Genomic DNA, 18412 nt, shown 5'->3' on the forward strand with positions numbered 1-18412 from the left:
GCAAATTCCAATCAGGTGGCTGAACAATAGGTGCTGTGATCAAAGCTTTCTTAAGTGTTTCAAATGCTTCTAGACAATCATCATCAAAGACAAAATAAATATCTTTTTGCAATAAATTAGTTAGAGGCCTAGAGATTTTAGAAAAGTCCTTAATGAACCTCCTATAAAAACCGGCATGACCAAGGAAACTTCTTATACCTTTTATGTCCTTAGGACATGGCATCTTTTCAATAGCATCAACTTTGGCTTTATCGACTTCAATACCTCTCTCGGAGATCTTGTGCCCCAAGACAATGCCTTCATTAACCATAAAGTGACACTTTTCCCAATTCAGGACGAGACTAGTGTCTTCGCATCTCTGCAAAACTTGATCAAGGTTGCTCAAACAATCATCAAAAGAGGATCCATAGACGGAGAAGTCATCCATGAATACCTCACAAATCTTTTCACAAAAATCAGAAAATATAGCCATCATGCATCTTTGAAAGGTAGCAGGTGCATTACATAAACCAAAATGCATACGTCTATAAGAAAAAGTACCAAAAGGGCAAGTAAAAGTAGTTTTAGATTGATCCCCTGCTGACACAGGTATTTGAGAGAAACCAGAATAACCATCTAGAAAGCAAAAATGTGTGTGTTTGGAGCCTTTCTAGCATTTGATCAATAAAAGGTAAAGGGTAATGATATTTCTTAGTGGCTTTGTTTAACTTACGGAAATCAATTACCATCCTATAGCCCTTTAATAATTCTTTGCGGGATCAATTCATCTTTATCATTAGGAACAACGGTAATACCTCCCTTTTTAGGGACACAATGGACAGGGCTTACCCATTCACTATCAGCAACGGGATAAATAATACCTGCCTCAAGGAGTTTTAGTATCTCATTTCTCACCACTTCCTCCATTTTGGGATTTAATTGCCTTTGAGGATCTCTAACAGGTTTGGCATCTTTCTCCACTGAAATTTTGTATTGACATAATGTGGGACTAATGCCCTTGAGATCATCCAGGGTATATCCAATAGCAGCTCGGTGCTTCTTCAGAGTTTTCAATAATCTTTCTTCTTCTTTCTCTGAAAGGTTAGCACTAATAATAACAGGATATATTTCATTTTCATCAAGATAAGCATACTTGAGATTATCAGGTAAGGGTTTGAGTTCAAACACGGGATCACCCTTGGGTGGAGGGGGATCCCCAAGAATTTCAACGGGAAGATTATTTTTTAGCATAGGTTCTTGTTTAAGGAACACTTCATCTATTTCTTTCCTTTACTTCATAAACATATCGTTTTCATGGTCTAGCAAATATTGTTCTAACGGATCAGTTGGAGGAACAACAATGGAAGCAAGACCAATAATCTCATCCTTACTAGATGATTCCTTTTCACGATGTTGTCTACTAAACTTAGCGAAATTAAACTCATGAGACATACCATCTAAGCCAATAGTGACAATATTCTTTTCACAATCAATCTTAGCACTAGCAGTGTTCAAGAAGGGTCTACCAAATATAATGGGACAAAAATCATCTTGTGGGGAACCGAGAACAAGAAAATCAGCAGGGTATTTAATCTTTCCACACAAAAGTTCAACATCTCTAACAATCCCAATAGGTTTAATGGTGTCCCTATTAGCAAGCTTAATTGTAACATCGATATCTTCTAATTCAACTGGTGCAATATCGTGCATAATTTCTTTATAAAGATCATAAGGTATCGCATTAGCACTAGCACCCATATCACATAAGCCATGATAACAATGATCTCCTATTTTAACAGAAATAACAGGCGTGCCTATAACAGGTCTACGTGTCTTAGTATCGGGTCTAGCAATATTAGCAGTTTCACCCACAAAAGAAATAACATGCCCATCTAAGTCTTCATCCAAGAGATCTTTAATCATATTAATACTAGGTTCAACATTAATTTTCTCAGGAGGTGTATAAGTCCTAGTATTTCTCTTACGAACAACAGTCGAAGCTTTAACGTGATCTTTTATCCTAAGAGGAAAAGGAGGTTTTTCGACATAAGTAGTAGGAATAATAGGATCACTATATGTAATAGTCTTTTCTTCTACTGTAATAGGTGCAACTACTCTCACTTCAACAGGAGGATTATATTTAAACCACTTCTCTTTAGGGAGATCAACGTGAGCAGCAAAAGTTTCACAAAAAGTAGCTACTATGTCAGAGTCAAGTCCATACTTAGAGCTAAATCCACGGAAAGCATCGGTATCCATAAAAGATTTAACACAATCAAACATAGGTGTCATACCTAACTCCTTACCATCGTCGGAACCCCAATCTTCAGAGTTTCGTTTAATTCTTTCCAATAAGTCCCATTTGAAATCAATAGTCTTCAGCATATAGGAACCATCACAGGAAGTATCGAGCAAGTTGCGATTATCAAGAGAAAGCCGAGCATAAAAATTCTGAATAATCATTTCTCGAGAGAGCTCATGATTGGGGCATGAATATAGCATTGACTTAAGCCTCCCCCAGGCTTGAGCGATGCTTTCTCCTTCGCGAGGCCAGAAATTATATATTTAATTACGATCACGATGAACAAGACGCATAGGATAGAACTTCTGGTGAAATTCCAATTTCAATCGCTTATAATTCCAAGATCTCGTATCATCACATAGCCTATACCATGTCATTGCATCTCCCTTCAAAGATAAAGGTAAGACCTTCCTTTTGACAACATCATCGGGAATACCTGCAAGCTTAAATAATCCACAAACTTCATCCACAAAGATAAGGTGTAAGTCGGAATGCAAAGTTCCGTCTCCTGCAAAAGGATTAGCTAGCAGTTTTTCTATCATACCCGAAGGAATCTCAAAGTGAATATTTTCATAAAGTTCAGTAGGTTGAGGAGCATCTCTTTGCTCTTCTGGTTGGGGTGAAGATACCCCAAACAAGCCACTCAAAGGATTAGTTTCCATAGTGACAAGTAACAGAAAATTTCAGCACACTAAATAAATGTTTCCTTACCAAGTTCCACTCACCAAGAGCGCTACGCTCCACGGCAACGGCGCCAGAAAAGAGTCTTGATGACCCACAAGTGTAGGGTATATATCGTAGTCCTTTCGATAAGTAAGAGTGTCGAACCCAACGAGGAGCAGAAGGAAATGATAAGCGGTTTTGAGTAAGGTTTTCTCTCCAAGCACTGAAATAGTAGGTGATAGATAGTTTTGTGATAGGATAAATAGTAACGAGCAAAAGTAAATAAAGTAAATAAAGTGCAGCAAGGTGGCCCAATACTTTATGTAGCAAAGGATAAGCCTGGACAAATTCTAATAATAAGGAAGATGATCCCGAGGACACATTGGGAATTATCGTCAAGCTAGTTTCATCACGTTCGTAAGATTCTCATTCGGTACTTTGATAATTTGATATCTGGGTAGACCGACACTTGGGTACTGCCCTAACTTGGACAAGCATCCCACATATGATTAACCCCTATTGCAAGCGTCCGCAACTACAAAAAGGAGTATTAAGATAAACCTAACCACAACATTAAACATATGGGCCCATATGAATCCCTAACGAAGCAACTCATAAACTAGGGTTTAAGCTTCTGTCACTCTAGCAACCCATCATCTACTTATTACTTCCCTATGCCTTCCTCTCGGCCCAAATAATGGTGAAGTGTCATGTACTCGACGTTCACATAACACCACTAGAGGAAAGACAACATACATCTCATCAAAATATCGAACGAATACCAAATTCACATGACTACTAATAGCAAGACTTCACCCATGTCCTCAGGAACTAAAGTAACTACTCACAAAACATAATCATGTTCATAATCAGAGGTGTAATAATATGCATTAAGGATCTGAACATATAATCTTCCACCAAGTAAACCAATAAGTATCAACTACAAGGAGTAATCAACACTACTAGCAACCCACATGTACCAATTTGGGGTTTTAGATACAAGATTGGATACAAGAGATGAACTAGGGTTTGAGAGGAGATGGTGCTGGTGAAGATGTTGATGGAGATTGATCCCCTCCCGATGAGAGGATCGTTGGTGATGACGTTGGTGATGATTTTCCCCTCCCGGAGGGAAGTGTCCCCGGCAGAACAGCTCCGCCAGAGCCCTAGATTGATCCCGCCAAGGTCCCGTAAGCTTGCCCACGAATTTTTCTAGGACAAAACCCTTCATATAGCAGAAGATGGTCGCCGGAGGCCCACCAGGGGGCCCAGGAGATAGGGGGCGCGCCCTATAGGGGGGCGCGCCCCCTGTCTCCTGGACAGGGGGTGGCCCCCCTGACCTATTTCTTTTGCTCATAAATTCTTAATAAATCCAAAAAGTGGTTTCGTGGAGTTTTAGGACTTTTGGAGTTGTGGAGAATAGGTTTCCAACGTTTGCTCCTTTTTCAGCCATAATTCCGGCTGCCAGCATTCCCCTTCTTCATGGTAAACCTTGTAAAATAAGAGAGAATAGCCATAAGTATTGAGATATAATGTGTAATAACAACCCATAATGCAATAAATATTGATATAAAAACATGATGCAAAATGGACGTATCATGCCCTTCTGGACTTAAGGGTTTAGTTGGAAAGACTATAAGATGCGAAAAATTCAGAATTATTTGAGGAAGTAAAAATAGGGTTGTAGTTCAATGCCAAGATTGGACCAAAATTAAAATATGGAAGTTGTGCTCAAAATTTTCAAATGACCAAAGTTGCTTTTTGCATAAAAATGATCTATAGGCGTCAAAAGACTTCTCAAAAAAATGGTGGCATTTGAAAAAATTATTTGAAATAGTTCTAGTGCAACAAGGTCATTCTAGAGTTTGAAAACACTAATAAAAGAATTTTTTTGTGGCCAAATCATTATGAAAATAATTACTACTGATGTTTATGAGATAACTAAAAGGATTTGGAGAAAATATTAAACCCCACATTATTTGAAAAAAGTTTCTATATGGAGGGAATGATTTTTAAAAACAGAGAACTATTTTTGAAATAGAAGAAAACTCTATCAAGTGTTGTATTTTTGTGACAAATATACTTCTTTTTTACTTTATGTGATAGCTAGTTTGAAGTGTCAATGCTTTATGTGTGACCTAGGTGATGTATTAAAACTTTGTCAATATTTTGTCTTTAGAGTTCATTTAGAGTTCATTTTGATGTTCATTGTGATGTATGAAAACTTGGTCAATATTTTGTATTGTGGATGCCATGCCATGCTATTTTGCTCTAAGTTTGAAACTTGCTTTCAAATTGGTATCTAGCTAGCTACAATTTTTTTATCAGGTTGTGGTGTTACATTCATGTCATGCCATTTGTTGCCATGCTAATTTTCACTCTCGATGGAATTACATGTTGTGGTGTTGCATCTCCGTGGAGTTGGTCACTTATCATCCCTCCATTGTTCAACAAAAGGTGTCCATTTGTTGTATATTTGTTGATTTTTGTTCATAGAATGATGGTTGGTTCATTTGTTGAGTTGTGTATTCATCTTGTGTATAAAGCTTGTATTCCTATTGTCGTTAAAACATGAGAGAGGAGGTCGTCAAAACATAGCCTCGATAACTTTGATTTTTAGGCATATGAAAACATGAGAGAGGGGGTCATTAAAACATAACCCCGATAACTTTGATTTTCAGGCATATGAAAACATGATAGAGGGGGTCATTAAAACATAACCCCGATAACTTCGAGATGAGGGCCCCCCGGGGGGGGGGGGGGTCATTAAAACATAACCTCGATAACTTTGATTTTGAGGCATATGAAAACATGATTTGCACGTCAGGCAGGCATGAGAGAGGCGGTCCGCAAAGTATCCTCTCTCGAAAGATAGGACGACTCATCAGACATGAGGGGGGAGGAGTCCTCAACGATCATCTGAAACTGACTGTTATAAAACTTGTGAACTTTGCATGATGTTTGCCACTAATCCATTGCTCATATATGCATATGATTCCTTGTTGTGATTAGCTAGCTAGGTCTATGTTTGCCACTAATCCATCTCTTATGGTTGTACATTGCCATGTTGTAATATTTGCAGAAACTATGGACAGAGACTTAGAAAAAGAAGAGTTGTCGGGGGATATAATCCGCGACGAAGGTGATATCACCTTGTCATTTCTCAATGGCACCGATGGTGAGGAAAGAGAGGGTGATGGATCCGGTGATCCAATGGAGGAGGAAGGAGATCATGACGGCTCTGGTGACCGAATGGAGGAGGGAGATCATGACGACCGCGGTGACCGAATGGAGGAGGGAGCCTTAACTGTTGCAAAGTCCGGTGAGGTATATATATATATATATATTAAGCCTCTGCTAACTATATGCATTAATTGTTTTGTATGTACATATATTAATGCTTCTTTCTTCTTTTAGCCCTCTAGATCGAGCCAAACTTCGGCAAGGAGATGAGGCCCGAAGTAAAGGTTAGGCCAAGATGAAAGGTTCACGATCGAACACGTCGCTCCAAATGGCCAACCTATTGCTCCCAAGCGGAGCAAGGACACATTTATATATCAGTGCGGAGTTGTTGTTAGGGACAACATCCCGATCAACATCCAAGAATGGAACAAGAAGGACCCTAAAGTTTCTAATGTCCAGGATAGAGATAAAGATGATCTTTGGAGCTCGCTAATGAAAAATTTTAGCCTACCGCCAGAGGCGGATCCGAATAAGGTCAAGGCGTTTGCTCTTAAGAAGATGGCAGAACTATTCAAGAGCTGGAAGAAAGATTTGAAGAAAAAGTTTGTCGACAAAGACAAGACTCCAGAATTCACCGGTCAATATGAGAAGATCAAAGATCACTGGCCCACATTTGTGGCCTACAAGAAATCGATAAGCCTAAGCAAAGGTCACAGATAAACAAACAAAATGCTACAAATAAGAAGTATCACCATGTTACGGGGTTAGGTGGCTACAGAAAAGCCCGGCCTACGTGGGACAAAGCTGAGCAAGACCTTCTTGCTAAAGGGGTCCAGCCAGCGACATTGCACTTGCCAGATCGGTCAAGGACTTGGTTCTTCGAGGTTGGGGAAACTTTGGACCCGTTATCAGGGAAGTGTGATTGGACGAAAGCTCAACTTCCAATACCCGTCAAGAAGCTTGAGGAAGCAATCAAGGCAGCGCAAGAAGGGAGGTTCCATCCTAATAAAGAGAAGGACGAGCTGACAGAGGCCCTCTGGAATCCTGAACACCCTGGACGAACATGAGGCACATCAGGCTATGTTCCATGGGTGCATGGGTTTCCCAACAACACTGGTTACAGAAGCCGGGAGAGAAAGAAGAAAAAGGAAGGAAGCGAAATACAGAAGATGAATGAAAGATTAGCGAGACTAGAGGAACTTGAGAGATAGTGAGTGTTGACGCTCAAAAGTGGCACAGTCATAAAATTAGCATAGGCTGCATCAAGACTAATTCAAACTTATTATTGGAGGTCACCTCTGAATGGCTCTCTTTAAGAAGATTGAGAGGGATATGAAGATTTTCTATAGCGGAGCTCCAATGTAATAGTTATGACAAGTTCGGAGATGCTTATGTTGATACCAGATTAAAGAATGGCATGAAACTCAACTAAGAAGGCCTCTAATGAAAAACATTCCAACATGAAAGTTGTGCCTATCGTCGAAACGGTGGATTTTGATATAAAAATCGTCTTAATCCGAGGTCATATGCAACCTGTGGAGGCAAAACAAGGTCAGAAACAGAAGCTGCAGAGTCATTTCGGACCGACCGAGTTGATTTGATCGGTGAGACCGAGCTGGTCCGAAAATTTACCAGAGAGTTGGCAATGTTGACTCGGTAGGACCGAAGCAAGCCAATCGGTGAGACCGAGTTGATCCAAAAAATTACAGAAGGATACAGAGAGTTGGCAGCCTTCACTCGGTGGGACCGAAATGAACCAATCGGTGAGACCGAGTTGGTCCGAGAAATTACCAAAGATTCCTATCCGAGTTAGGTTAGGGTTTTTGATGTTTTGGACGGAATTTTTGTCTTTTTCTTGTACGGGAAGTCCAGCCGCCTCATAAATAGATGAGCGGTGACGGCCGATTGAACATCACCAATCGAACCAATCAATCTATTACACTTTTGTGTTCATCTATCTTTATTCCCTATCCTTGTATCTTTCTTTCTCGTTCTTCGTTCGTTCTTCGCGTTGGAGGGCAGCGATCCACGAGGCTCTAGGGGTGAGCGAATCGACCTAGGGCAGCCCATAGCCGCCGCACTCCCTGACAGGGTCCCTCCCGTGCGTGTGGGGTTTCGGGTCTGCAAAAGCACCCGCCGACTGTCTTGCGTATCGCGTTGTCGGTCGGATCTCCTTCGATGTGAGCTGCGGTGCATCACCCCCGGCGTCAAGGGTACACGTGACGTGTTCGTGTGTCAACACACTTTTTGGCGACTCCACTGGGGACGAAGCTTTGAACGGTCTCCGGCCTGTTCTTGCTACGAAAGGATCGTCATCTAGGGTTTGCAATCTACAAAGGTAATATGAATACCCAATTCCCTACTGTAGATTCAAATAATTCATATGGTGTTACTAGATCGTTCAATGAGTATACTCTATCGGCTAGCCCTAGTTTTTTCAATAAAGCATCTAATTATGTGCAAGGGCCGATTCAAAGTAATTTGCATGCTTCAACTTCTTATGATACTAGTAACCTACACCATATGTATCCCAACTCTCATGCATCGGCAACCCCACAAATTTTTATGCCGATGAACAACATGGTGAGTTCAGTTAATAAATTTGAAACACCTTATGTTAGATTTTCCAATGCCATGCAAGAAAATGTTTCACCCTTTTATTCATCGGCAAGTAATGTGCAATATACTAATCCAACCATGCTGATGAACGAGAGAATTGGCCATGCTACTACTAGCTATTCGGCCAGTTATTCCCAACCGTCATATGCTACACCTCATGACAATAATTTTTCAGCACCATACACAACTGTAGATGTTCATAATTCGGCTTCCGACCTTCCTGGTCATAGCCGAATGAATGTAAATTTTACAGGAGCGGTTGTGCCGAATATTGTAGAAGATGAGGTAGTAGTGGCTGCATTGAAGAGTTTAGCCCAAAATAAGAGGATTAGTGCTCTTTGCCTTGAACAACATGAAAAGGGGCTATTTCCTGATTATGCTGCAATAAAAGCTAGAGTTTCGCAAGAAGATGAATCTTTGCCAATTGATAAAATTGGCGAGAAAAAATATGGTTTTACAACAAAGCATATGCCTTCACCTAGTACTATATCATATTATACACTCCCTATACAATTGCAAAATTTCGGCAACACTCGTGTGTCATTGTCGAAAGAATCTAAAAGCATTGGGGGGCAATCATATCCGGAGTGGGCTGAAATTGAGAAAAAACTTAAAGCCAATTTTGTCGCTTGCCGCCAGAAACAAATAAAGAAGGAATTGGCTCAAATAAAAGAAGCATTGCCAATTGGTAGAATCAATGAAAAGAAGGATGATTCAGAACATGAAGGTGCTTCGGTTGAAAAAGCCGAATCAAGTAGTTTATATTCTGAGTCCATCAAACCCAAAGCGGCAAGCATTATTGAGAAAGGGCATCACAAGCATAGCAAAACAATCGTGCTTGATTTTTCTGAAGTTAAGGGAACCTACTTCCTGCCCTATGAGTTCCGTGCCGTAGAAATTGACAAGCCTCAAGCACAAGAGCAAGTAGCCGAACAAAGTTTGGCCGATAAGGATCTTCAAGGTAATGATGCACGGAATAAAGAAAAAGATGATGAAAAGGCGTTGGAGAGTCATCCAAAGACGAAGCTAGATATTGTTCAAGTCACACCACCATCATGCTCTCCCAACGTATTTGAAGAGGTATGCATAGCGAGTAATTTACCTATTTTCAGATTTGGTCGCAACTTCATTATTGATGCATCTATAAGAAATATTCTCATAAGTAATTTTGAAAGACCAAAGAAGAAGGGTAATTTACTTGTTAGCAATAAAATTGTTATGGAACATATCTATCAACCCATTGTGCCATTTATAAAGACCAATAATGACTTATTATTACAGCGAAAGCTTTCCCCGTTGCTTTATCTAAAGTTCATGTCTAGTTGGGTAGCTTTGCTTATTTCGTACTTGGCTTGCACTTGGTCTCAACTGAGACATGTATATTCTAAATATCTTTGTTTCAGAAATTTAAAGCCAAGGTTAAATTCTATTAAGAAAACCGATGCTAATATAATATCTTATCAAAAACATCGGAGATAAAGTGGAAAACACAATGCATAGCCGAATGGGGAGATTCCAAATCTGAACCATTCGTTTGCTTATCTCCAAAGCCGTTCACGCAGCAAGATCGGCTAGAAAACAAGAAGTATACCTTCAATTCAAGCATGTGTGATCAAATATTTGATTTGTTGCTGAAAAATAATTACATTACAACTCTTGATCACCATGTTAAGATATCAATCCAAGGACAAATGTATTGTAAGTTGCATGATTTGTCCAAGCATAATTTTGAGGATTGCAACATGTTTCGTCAAATAGTTAAATCGGCCATTGAAAAAGGACGATTAAAGTTTGCTGAAACACCAAGAGATGACCAGTCTATTCCAATTGGTCCCGATGGCAAAAGGTTTTTACATCGGCTACTTCAAGCCGATCCATTTAAAGAGAAGGTAAAAACTGCAGGTGATGGGATCAAGCTTTCAAGTAAAGAAGTTGTTGAAGAGTATAATGAAAATAATCTTGAGGGTGAGAATTCCATCGAAGATACAATGGAGACGCCAAGGACTGGGGGGAGCAAGCAAATCCAACGATCTACGAAAGCAAACCAAAAGAAAACAAAGGCCGAAATAAGCGCAAGTGTAAGAGATCAAAAATCACCTTCGCTGAACTATTGGATAAATATCAAAATAAGAGTGAAGAGAAGAATACTTACCGGCCAAATCATGCAAAGAAACCAAGATCACCCCAAGGCGCAAATATGAGGATCAGTATTGGCAAAGTGAGAATTTAAATGCAACATGTTTATATCCTTATTTTGGGCCGCCAATGCCAATGCCGTGGATGCCTCCCTATGCTCATATAGATCCATATCCATCATGGGACAGGTATGATACAAGGGCACATTCTCCATCTTATTTTAGACCATCTCACCAATATTATGCAGCTCCAAGAAGATCAACATTTGAACAATCACATGTTAAAGACCGTTTCAATCATAAGGAATCGGTCCAGAGCTCAAGGAAGAAGAAAGAGGTGGTCAAGCAAGTTTACCGTGTTAAAACATATGGTCGTAAGAGTGCGACTTCAGATTTGATCTCAAATGATGAAGAGCCAATTAAAGTGTTGACATTGGCTACTAAAGGCAATGAGACAAAGCAACAAATTATTGAGAGTCAAAGTGCCAAATCTGAAGAAAAGAAGTTGAGAGTGCACAAGGCCAAAAAGGAATTGCCATTGGTCAAAACAGAATCACAACCGAGATGCCCGCTCGGCTTATCGTATTGGCAAAAGAAGAAATTACAAAAACTTAGTGCACAAGAACTTGAAGAAAGGAACATGGGCATGGGTTCCCAAAGGAAGTGCTCAAAATAAGAATTATGTGCAAGCTTCCATTACAAGAAGTGCGGCAAAAGTGAACAAGGAAAAGAGTGAAAGCTATGAAGGACCAAGCCGAAGGTTTCAACATCTTTGGTCTACACATTATCCATATTCTTCAACTATGCCATTAATGCCTATGCTATGGAATTCGTCATCAGGTATGATTGGTAACCCTCAATGGGCTTATTTTAATCCATGGATGCAATATAAATTCTTACGTCATGAAAGGGTATTACCAAGTCACTATACATTTGATTAGCTACAAGTTTGTTGTTGATCCAAAGGGACGAAATACTTGATTTGTCATTTCATTTGTTTATTTTGGCTATATGTGCTTTGAATGAAGTTTACAAGGTAATGGCCGATATTTATCTATCGTCCTAAGAGTATGTCAATGCATGGCCGGTGTAGTATTCTAACATCGTCCTTAGTTTGATTGAAGAATGAGATAAGGTGCTATACATATTGAGGCTTCCGGTGATTCGTTAGTGCAACAAATATCCAAGGGTGATCAATGTTTTGACGAATCACTTATAGTTTATCTGTTGATATGACTAGATGCAAGATTTACCTTGAGTTTCTTAAAAATTGTTCATATATCTAGACATGACAATTCAAGAGAGTTGGCACAACAAGCATCCGGCTACTATGTTAATCATAATGTGTTGCATTTATATCAATAGCCGGTGCTTAGTCTTGTCAACATAGGTAAGGCTGAACTGAAGTCCACCGCTTCGGCCACTAATGATTTTTTATGCAGGCAAAAGTAAGGATCGGAGAAATGTTATTGTTGATTATCTGCAAAATCCTAGCAAAAGGGTGAAGAATATGGTTCGGAGGATGACCTTGAGATACATATCTATGGGACTTTATCATCGGGTTGTTAATGAAGTTGAGAAGGTTTCACCCAAGTTTGCATCAAGGATTCGAACAAATGATGGCCGATACATAACTATCGCGCTAAGCATATAAATGGCCGATGGAGTGTTGACATCGTCCTTAGAACCAACACGGTACATGTTATTTTTCGGCACACTAGCTTTGCCGAACAACAGGGGGGCATGTGTTGACGCTCCAAAGTGGCACAGTCATAAAATTAGCATAGGCTGCATCAAGACTAATTCAAACTTATTATTGGAGGTCACCTCTGAATGGCTCTCTTTAAGAAGATTGAGATGGATATGAAGGTTGTCTATAGCGGAGCTTCGATGTAATAGTTATGACAAGTTCGGAGATGCTTATGTTGATACCAGATTAAAGAATGGCATTAAACTCAACTAATACGACCTCTAATGGAAAACATTCCAGCATGAAAGTTGTGCGCCTCGTCGAAACAGTGGATTTTAATATAAAAATCGTCTTAATCCGAGGTCATATGCAACCTGTGGAGGCAAAACAAGGTCAGAAACAGAAGCTGCAGAGTCATTTCGGACCGACCGAGTTGATTTGATCGGTGAGACCGAGTTGGTCCGAAAATTTACCAGAGAGTTGGCAATGTTGACTCGGTAGGACCGAAGCAAGCCAATCGGTGAGACCGAGTTGATCCGAAAAATTACAGAAGGATACAGAGAGTTGGCAGCCTTCACTCGGTGGGACGGAAATGAACCAATCGGTGAGACCGAGTTGGTCCGAGAAATTACCAAAGATTCCTATCCGAGTTAGGTTAGGGTTTTTGATGTTTTGGACGGAATTTTTAGTCTTTTTCTTGTACGGGAAGTCCAGCCGCCTCATAAATAGATGAGAGGTGACGGCCGATTGAACAACACCAATCGAACCAATCAATCTATTACACTTTTGTGTTCATCTATCTTTATTCCCTACCCTTGTATCTTTCTTTCTCGTTCTTCGTTCGTTCTTCGCGTTGGAGGGCAGCGATCCACGAGGCTCTAGGGGCGAGCGAATCGACCTAGGGCAGCCCATAGCCGCCGCACTCCCTGACGGGGTCCCTCCCGGGCGTGTGGGGTTTCGGGTCTGCAAAAGCACCCGCCGACTATCTTGCGTATCGCGCTATCGGTCGGGTCTCCTTCGACGTGAGCCGCGGTGCATCACCCCCGGTGTCAAGGGTACACATGACGTGTTCGTGTGTCAACAATGAGCTAAGGGCCAACCATCTCGGCGGCACGAAGATCCTTCATTCGACACTGCCCCCGAAGCTACCCCACCATCTCAAGGAGAAGCGGCGTGGCCTCCACGGAGCTCGTTCAGCCTGATATCACGGCTCCTCGCAACCCCGTGGATAGTGAATGAACATTGTGTGCTAATGGAAAATGCCATAACCTGACCTTGAAGGTGGCGCTCAGATCTGTCTTACCTCCTCGAGCTGAGGGAACTTTCCATTGCCGTCCGATTCCACATGGCTTTGCTATTGTCGTGGTGGATGAAATAATGGACGCATTTGAGGGGATGGAGCTTGAGTACCCTATAGGTGATGGGGAGATTTTTCTAGAAAATGCCTTAAGGAGTACCTGTCTATGGAGAAAGGAGAACATCAAGCTCCCAAACTGGACGCCGCCTCAGCTGGAGGAGGCCCCTCCGCAGACTCCTCATAGTCCAGCCCAGCCGTATCAGCTGCCTGAGTCGTCTCGGGCGTGTTGGCTGTCTCCGTCGCCTCAGTCATCACCGGTGGAGGTGGGCCCTCAGCAGAGTCCTCTTACGCCTCAGCTATCTCTGGTGTGTCAGTGGGCTCCGCCTCCTCCGACGCGTCAGCAGACTCCGCCGCCTCAGCAACAGCGAAAGAGAGCTGCCGCCGCTCCGGCGGCTAGTAGTACAAAAGGCGGGAAGAAATTCAAAAGCTGGGCCAAGCCTCAGGGCTCCTCCAAAGATACCATATGAGAGGACTGACGGGGAGAACAAGGACATCAGTGTTGCCGAAGTGCAAGCCCATTTTGAACGGAAATGTCCAGCTCCGAAGGAAATAATAGATCCGGTGAAAGTGAAGCGCACTCTGGATGCCCTTAAGAGACCACCACCGCCTCCACGCAATCCAACTATGACCGTTGTATTGAAAAGACAAATGATGAAGCACGGTGGTTGGGAAGTACTACCAGTGCTGGAAGACAAAGTGGGAAAATAATTCCTCAGCTCGGCGAACATGAGAAGCAATTGTGCCCCCAGCTCAAGGTGTCTAGCGATATCGCTAATCATCCGGGGCTAGCACCCGGTACCACTCTTTGTGATTACATGGGCGATGATGTACAGTTTGAAATGGATGAGGTAGTAGCGCCCTTTAGATACGAGCACGGGAAGCCTCTCGTCAAACCTGATCAGCTCTTGCATCTACCAACAATGATTTGAAGATTGCATAACTGGTACTTGGAAACCTGCAGCAAGGATGGGACCGATAGTATTTTGCTACGAATTAAAGATGTGCGCGACTTCATTGGAGTCGACCTGATGGCTTTGAATTTGTGGAATTATTTCAGTTATTCAATCAAGACGCCCTCGACAAACAACTCATGACTTGCTATTGTCTATAAGTATTACTTCTATAATTAAGTCCCTAGCTCAGCTCGTCCATTGCATGTATATATAAATATCCTCACTATATTATGCAGATTGAAGATCGTCGAATGCAAAAGAGGACAAATCTATGACATTGGGTTCATTAGCCCCAATACCGTAAATGAATGGATGGTAGAAAACAGAGTTGAAGATACTGAGGAAAACTTGCTAAAAGCGTTCCTTCGATATCAAAACAAAAGGTAAATACTCTTTCCTTACAACTTCAAGTGAGTGGTATTGTCCTGTGCATATTCGCTTTCGCTTACTCGAGGTTAAGTACTATAATTGATGAGTTATGGGTGCGCAAGGTTCACTTTATTCTGCTATCCATTAAGCTTGACCGGGTAGTAGTAACTGTCTTAGACTCGAGACATAAAGATCCTAAGGATTATGCGAACATGAGTGCAATGCTCTAGAAGTAAGTTCAATCATTATCGCACCATATCGGCAACGTTCGTTCATTTCCTGATATCAAGTAATCATTTTCTTTGCCGGGCAGGGTTTGGAAAAAGTTCACCGTAATGGTTCCGGGTCTGAAGAAGGAGCTGCGATTTACATACCCCAAAGTAAGTAGTACTAGCTAGTTCCACGCATCTCTCATTGATTCTAGTTTCATCAATACCATTATCATGCTTGATTATCAGTTTGATTAAACTCTATTTTCGTAAAGTGCTTGTGGCAGGAAGGCGGGAATAATTTATGTGGATACTACGTTTGTGAGTTCATGCGCCACTCGACCTCTGAGCGGGGCTCCTCTAGCCAAAAATTTGAAGTACGTAAACAATATTCACAATTTTATTTTATTACCATCAATTGTGTTGAGTTTCATTCATATATATGTATCGACCCCCTTCTCTAAATTAGATGCGGCAGATGCGGGAAGAACTCCTACCACATGATCGCATACGAGCAATTCAAGAGGAATTGGCGGGATTCTTTCTTGACCACGTCATACATGACAAGGGACAATACCATACAGAAATTCAAACAGATTTTTGGTAGATAATGTCAGGGATCGTAAGAGATGTTATATTGTATATATGTAGTAGCTTTGGATAGATATATGAAAACTTGTTGTTCGACCAAGCATGGAGAAAGGGAGGTCACTTCTCTCAATATATGTTCATGACGACCTTGTGTAATGGTTCATTCATTGCTATATGTAGTAGCTAGCGTCGAGTTGAATGGAAAACATTAAATGAAAATAAAACCCTAAATATAAAAGAACTGAAGGGTAAACACAAAAATAAAAGGGGGAAACACAATATGAAAACCCCCAAACCCTCCAAAATCCCTAAATCCATCCTTAAAAAAAACAGGAAAAACCAGCGCATGGCAGCTGCTGACGTGTGACGCCCCCGATTCAATCGTACACTAATCATGCACACAAATGTGTACGATCAAGATCAGGGACTCACGGGAAGATATCACAACAAAATTCTAAAAGTAAAATAAGTCATACAAGCATCATATTACAAGCCAGGGGCCTCGAGGGCTCGAATACAAGTGCTCGATCATAGACGAGTCAGCGGAAACAACAATATCTGAGTACAGACATAAGTTAAACAAGTTTGCCTTAAGAAGGCTAGCACAAACTAGGATACAGATCGAAAGAGGAGCAGGCCTTCTGCCTGGGATCCTCCTAACTACTCCTGGTCGTCGTCAGCGGCCTGCACATAGTAGTAGGCACCTCCAGAGTAGTAGTCGTCGTCGACGGTGGCGTCTGGCTCCAGGGCTCCAGCATCTGGTTGCGACAACCATGTAGAAGGGAAAGGGGGAAAAGAGGGAGAAAAGCAACCGTGAGTACTCATCCAAAGTACTCGCAAGCAAGGAGCTACACTACATATGCATGGGTATATGTGTAAAGGGCCATATCAGTGGACTGAACTGCAGAATGCCAGAATAAGAGGGGGTAGCTAATCATGTCGAAGACTACGCTTCTGGCAGCCTCCGTCTTGCAGCATGTAGAAGAGAGTAGATTGAAGTCCTCTAAGTAGCATCGCATAGCATAATCCTACCCGGCGATCCTCCCCTCATCGCCCTATGGAAAAGCGATCACCGGGTTGTCTGTGGAACTTGTCTGGGTGTGTTTTATTAAGTATTCAGTTCTAGTTGTCATAAGGTCAAGGTACAACTCCGGGTCGTCCTTTTACCGAGGGACACGGGTATTCGAATAGATAAACTTCCCTGCAGGAGTGCACCACATAACCAACACGCTCGATCCCATTTGGCCGGACACACTTTCCTGGGTCATGCCCGGCCTCGGAAGATCAACACGTCACAGCCCCACCTAGGCACAACAGAGAGGTCAACGCGCCGGTCTAAATCCTATGGCGCAGGGGTCTGGGCCCATCGCTCATTGCACACCTGCACGTTGCGAGGGCGGTACGAAGCAGACCTAGCCTCCCTTATACAAGAGTAGGCGTTCCAGTCCAATCCGGCGCGCGCCGCTCCGTCGCTGACGTCAAGAAGGCTTCGGCTGATACCACGACGTCGAGTGCCCATAACTGTTCCCGCGTAGTTGGTTAGTGCATATAGGTCAGTGGCCAGACTCAGATCAAATACCAAGATCTCGGTAAGCGTGTTATTATGAAATAACCGCGGACGCCGACCAGGGCTAGGCCCACCTCTCGCCTAGGTGGTCTCAACCTGCCCTGTCGCTCCGCCACAAAGTAACAGTCGGGGGCCGTCGGGAACCCAGGCCCACCTCTACCGGGATGGCCTGTCCTTCCAGCCCCCACATCAAAATCACTTGCGGGTACTCAACGAGCTGACCCGACTTTAGTCACCATTTGTATAGTATGTGTGTATGTATAGTATATACCCGTGATCACCTCCCAAGTGATCACGGCCCGATAGTATAGCAAGGCAGACTAACAAGAATGTAGGGCCAATGATGATAAACTAGCATCCTGTACTAAGCATTTAGGATTGCGGGTAAGGTATCAACGACTGTAGCAACAATGACAGGTTATGCAACAGAATAGGAGTAACCAAACAGTAACATGTTACACTACTCTAATGCAAGCAGTATAGAGAAGAATAGGCGATATCTGGTGATCAAGGGGGGGGGCTTGCCTGGTTGCTCTGGCAAGAAGGAGGGGTCGTCAACTCCGTAGTCGAACTGGGCAGCAGCAGCGTCGGTCTCGTGGTCTACCGGAGAGAAGAGGGGGGAAGAAACAGTAAATACCATGTAAACATAAGCATGACGATGCATGACATGACAATGAGCGGGGTTAGGTGTGCCCTAACGCGGTAGTAGGTGATACCGACGAAGGGGGAAAACATCCGGGAAAGTATTCCCGGTGTTTCGCGTTTCCGGACAAGGGAACCGGAGGGGAAAGTTGT

This window comes from Triticum dicoccoides, chromosome 5B, assembly GCF_002162155.2.
Source record: "Triticum dicoccoides isolate Atlit2015 ecotype Zavitan chromosome 5B, WEW_v2.0, whole genome shotgun sequence".
Classification (NCBI taxonomy): Eukaryota; Viridiplantae; Streptophyta; class Magnoliopsida; order Poales; family Poaceae; genus Triticum; species Triticum dicoccoides.